Raw genomic sequence first — 5,427 nt, forward strand, 5'->3', positions numbered from 1 at the left:
TTGCTCGTTTGCAGTTCTGGTTATTTTTTTGTGCTGTCATTTTCAGTGATCACAGCCTCTTCAGCTGATTCCATACCATCTATGCATCCTGCAGTAAAAATAGCGGCAATGTGGTTTTCCCAGAAACATTAATAGCCAAAAGCAGAGTGTTGGTTATGGTCTCAGGTTTTGTGGAGCTTGTTTGTAATACATGAAGCTGGAGTTGTTAATAGTTGCTTTTGTTTCCAGGGTTATTTTTAACTATATGAATGACAGCAGAAGTGTTTTTAACCAACGCTGCCTGTTCTTGCTGCTCATAGCTTTAATGCACCCTTTTATCTTAGCTCAGGTTTTTCAAGTCACAGGAAAGAAGGTGGTTTCAACTGAACGCAATCTGAATGGAGTATAGTTTATAATCCAAGCCTAATATTCTGTGTGGTTAAAGACGAGCAGAAGGCTTCTGTGATAATAATGGTGCATTTGCTGTATGCCTGTGGTTTCTTCTTCCTCCATACTGAAGGACAAAGAGCACTAAAGTCAGTCAATGCTGCATATTGCAGAGAATACACATTGCAGACTTGTTGATGTTTACAAATGAGTTTTAGCCATTTCCATTGCATAGAAATCTGTCTGACAGTGTGATCGGCAACCCAGGCTAATGAGTGGCCAGAGGAGTGTCCCTCCTTCATCTCAGTGGGCCGCAAGATTGTTCTCTAACCCCATGAATAAGATTAAATGAATTTGATACAAGCCGAACATTTCGTAACGAGTTATAAAAAATGCACAGTCATTTATATGTTAATGAAACTATCAACTTCAAATGGTAAAAACAAAAGAAATGTTTACACTTTGGATGCAGAGGGAATGCATGGCTCTCACAGTCAATGTTGTGTGTAATCAGCATGCACCTAACTTCACTTACCCTTGCTTTATGTGAGTATCACTTGAGCCACGATAATAGGAAATAAACTGTGTGGAGGGAAATCAGCGGAATTCGGCAACCCTGCGCGTGGGAAAAGGTCAACAAAATATCCCGTGGGCCACACTCAGAACCCTGATAAACCGCATGTGACCTCCGGGCTGCAGGTTGCCCGTCACTGAACTAACAGGTTACTCAAAGTGTTTGAGATCTGATCAACTGGTTATGCCATTCCAAATGGGTTAATCCATTCCATTCATGCATGTGCAGCCTATGGGGAAATTTACAGCTCAGGTATGTTTCGCAGCTGTGTTTGTGTGGCAAAACCCCACGTGGGACCCGGTAACTAGTTTTGCAGATTAAAAAAAAAAAATCCTTCAGCATTTGTAGTCAGCCATCTCTCGATTGGCAACACTTTCAACTTGTTGAAAGATTCTGGCCAGGATTCTCCATTCACCGCCCGGAATCCCAATCGGGCGGAGAATGGAGTGTCGGCAGAAAAATGGGATTGGCGTCGGGCGCCAGACCCGTAGCCATTCTCTGCTCCTCCCGCTGCCAGCTGTAGCGTGCTACCAGCCCCGTGCTGGTGGGAAAATGCAAATTTGTGATAAGCATGCAATTAACAGGCTGGAAACTCAATTACCCCCTGACATCGTGATGCTCCGATCCCCATAGCGGGAAATCCACCGGGTGGACTTTGATGCGAGGTTGGCCAGGCGCTGCCTTGGCATGGGAGAGCCCGAGGTGCGGGGTCAAAGGGACCAGGGCACTGATAGGTTGCCCCACTGCCATGCTGCTGAGAGGTGACCCAATGGTTCTGGGGATTGAATGGGCTCCAGCTGAAGGTGAGAGGTTGATCCCGGGCTCCCACCCACCCCGGGATGGGGATCCCGGGCTGGAGTCACCACGCCAGTGTGAAAATGGTGGCGATTTACGCCAGGAAAACTGGTGCAAAACGGGCACCGATCCCTGTTCCGGGGTGGGGGCTAGCAGCCAGGCAGCGTAGAGCTCCCAGCCCTAGCTGCAAATATGGCCTGGAGAGTTGCCGTCTCCGTGGCCACACATGCACACAGTGGCAGACTGCAGCGGCTGCGCTGTGCTTCATGGCGGATGCCACTCGTGGACCTGGCTCGCACTCCCTGGACCGCCCCACCACAGTGCCCCCAGCCCGGAATATGTCCTCCCTTGCACGCGTATTGGCCCTGTCCCGACTGTGACGGTGCTGGACTGAGTCCGCAGCCACCAGGCTGAGTTCCCGACAGGTGAGACCATAAGAGACACACGCGGTCGGGAACTTGGCCGGTCGGGGACGGAGCATCGCGGGGCGAGCCTTAGCCAACATTCGGAGGCCGTGGATATGCCACTTTTCAGGGAGCGGAGCATCGCGAAAGCGGCGCCGCTCCCGATATTGCCGTCATCGGGTATTCTCCGCCCTGTAGCCGAACGCGATTTCAGCATCGGGGATCGGAGAATCCAGCCGCCCCCGTGTCTGGACAGCTGCTTCCAGCCCTGGACAACTTGATGATCACCCTTGGCATGGTGATCCCGGGCAGCCCTCTGCTCAACAGCACTCTCCTGGTCTTGAGTTATTTGGTTATGAAGTGGCCTCCTCAGCCTGAACTGCATTGCCTGACAGCTGAAGAGTATTCCAGGCGGTCCAGTGAAGTAGCAATGCAGGAACTCTTTCCTAACATCTGCTCCCTCAGCCAAAGGTCTTTAAAACAGCAGCTTTTAGAAGTGCCAGAGGCTTCCTCGAAAATCCACAACATTGGAAAAGCTTCAAATCCCTGAGATCCTTTGAAATGCTTAGCATCCATCACAAAGCAGTACCTTTCACTAGCCTGTGATTGACAGTTTAATGGTTCAAAAACAGCTGCTTGGTGGATTGTTTATTTATCTTTCCCATCAGGCTTGAATGCATCTCAAGTACTCTGCTTTGATGCTAACCACACAGCTCCTCACCACATCAAAGGAGCTAAATGATTTCTGCTGTGAGGAAAGAGGAAATGAAACCACTTTGCTCCACTGGTCACCGTCAGGTGAGCATGGTGTGGGGGATGCGGGGGTGATGACCATTATTCCCATGTTGGGGGGATGATGCCCCTCCTTGTGTGGGGGGAAGGTGTCCTGCCACCTGACTTTGCAATCAGGCCGCCTTCTCAAAATGGCGGTCTGATACCAGGATTCTGATGGAATCCAGCGAGCTCTCCACCATGCATACATTGCAGAGTTAAAGAGTGAGACTATCACTTGGGCACTACTCCCAGTGCCAGTGGAGGTCAGTCCCAGTTCTCTGTCGACAGGAGCATTTAGGCTCTGTAACGGAGAATCCTGGCATCTGTGTTAGAGTCCTGATTTTGCACCTGACCACAATAATCCCAGTTGACACTCCAGTGCAGTACTGAGTGACTGTTGCACTGTCAGAAGGACCATCATTCCGATGAGACAATAGTCTGATGTCCCATCTCAGGTGGATGGGAAAGATCCCAATAGCAGGAGAATTATCCCAAGCGTCTTGGCCAATGTTTATCCACAATCAATGTCACAAAACGGATCATCTGGTCATAATCTAATTGTTTGTGGGAGCTTGCTGTGCACAATTTAGCTGCTGTGTTTCCTACATTAGAAGCATGGCTACACTTAACAAAAAGTACTTCATTGGCCGCAAGGCACTTGGGGCCATCTTGTGGATGTGAAATATGCTTTATGACTGAAAGTCTTTCTTTCTCTACTGATTCTAGTTATTTATCCTTGATGACATAATCAGCAACCTCTTTAATAGATTCCAAGCTGCCATGTGCCCCGCAATGTAAAGACGTAGCGGCTAGAGGCAAAGTGAGGCTGTCCTGCAAGTGCAGTGCCAGAAATTCAGGCTTCACCTCCAGCAGCAGTGAGTGAGATGTGAGGTGTGCTGCTGCACAGCTGGCCAGCTGCTCAGTGTGGGTGTGGTGAGGATGAGCAGTGACGTGAGAGGCTTGTGTGAAAGGTGAGCACTTGCTGGGGGAAGGATGTATGTGCGAGGCCGTGCAGGACAACCCAGCTTATGCCTGGGTCACCTCTGGCGGTTGGCATTGCTGTTGACTGTCTGGATCCAGAGCAAGCGTCCACTCTTGGAATGTCAAATGGCAGAGGGGAGCATATTGTGCAATGCCGGATCGACAGGCTCCACTCACACTCAGTCAATGTGGGTGTGTGAGAACCTGTCTTCCATTGTCTGTAATCACTCACCCACATCCAACCCCAGAAAAGTAGCCAGGCCGTGGAAACAGTGACCCACACCACCTCCTCTCCCTCAGTGGCCCAAGCAGGACTGCCTCTGGCTGATGCAGGAATCTTCACCACAACCTGAGACTCACTGCAGTCCATCCCCACAAGCCTTCCAAAGCTTGTGTATTCCATGAATTACGGTCTCTTTCCCATTTCTCTGCAGTACATGCCCACGGAATGTTTAAAAACAATGCAGGGAGGACTTTGTTCTGTATCTAACAAGTGCTGCAACTGTGCTGGGAATGTTTGATGGGACAGTGGAAAGTGAGTCTTATTCTGCATCTAACCTCTATGTACCTACACTGTTAACGTTTTATAAGACAGAGAAGACCGAGAGGGAGGCGTGCATTGTATCTAACCTGTGTTGTATCCCCTGGGAGTGTTTAATGAGACAGTTCACAGGCAGGATAATAAATACAGAGGGTCCGATTTAACCAAAACATTACTAAATATCATTTTGGGGAGTTTGGTGGGTGTTTCCTGCTGTCTTTGTGGGATCAAGGCCAATGTCCTGGCAAGCAGGCTGTTTCAACCTTGAATCTACTATTTAAAGACACATCCCGATTCGGGGTCCATGGACCAAAATAATAAAATAAATGGGGAAAAGGGAAATAAACAAGAAGGACTCTTACAACAGGAATAGAGCTGACCCATGGATTCTGATTCAGAGATACTGAAACTGGGGACTTCCGGTTGCGGCTATGCCTAGGTAGGTCGCAGGTTCGGCAGCTCCTGCCGATAACGGACTTTTGGGCCCTTTTAAGGAGCTCCAGCGGCACTTTGACGACGATTCCCGGTGTGGGAAGCAAACAGTGCCGGTCCCCCAGCACTGTATGGAGTGGACCACGAGTGGGGTGGTCAAAAAAGCAGCTTTGGAGAATGAAGTGTTGGGTACTCTGATACACAGACGAACCAACACGGTTGCGAATGGTACAACACAGTTTTATTTCAATGAACTATTAACATATTAAACTCTGGTATTCAGCACATGGTGAACCTCTGAGTGGCTGGTAATCAAGTCTGTGCCCTGAGCCCTCTCCTGCTCGAGTGCCCAGGAAGTGTCGTGTTCCCTGCTTTGTACTGTGTATGCTCTTGTCCGTGATTGGCTGTCGTGTTTTGTGTGTTGATTGGTCCGTTGATCTGTCCATCATTATGTGTGTATGTATGTGCTGTGATGTTCACCTGAATATCATGACATCCCCTTTTTTTTACAGGATTATGTGCCTACGTGTTTATAAATAGAGATGTGTACTGAGTGTAGC

The sequence above is a fragment of the Scyliorhinus torazame genome, chromosome 3 (genome assembly GCF_047496885.1).
Source record: "Scyliorhinus torazame isolate Kashiwa2021f chromosome 3, sScyTor2.1, whole genome shotgun sequence".
In the NCBI taxonomy this organism is placed as follows: Eukaryota; Metazoa; Chordata; class Chondrichthyes; order Carcharhiniformes; family Scyliorhinidae; genus Scyliorhinus; species Scyliorhinus torazame.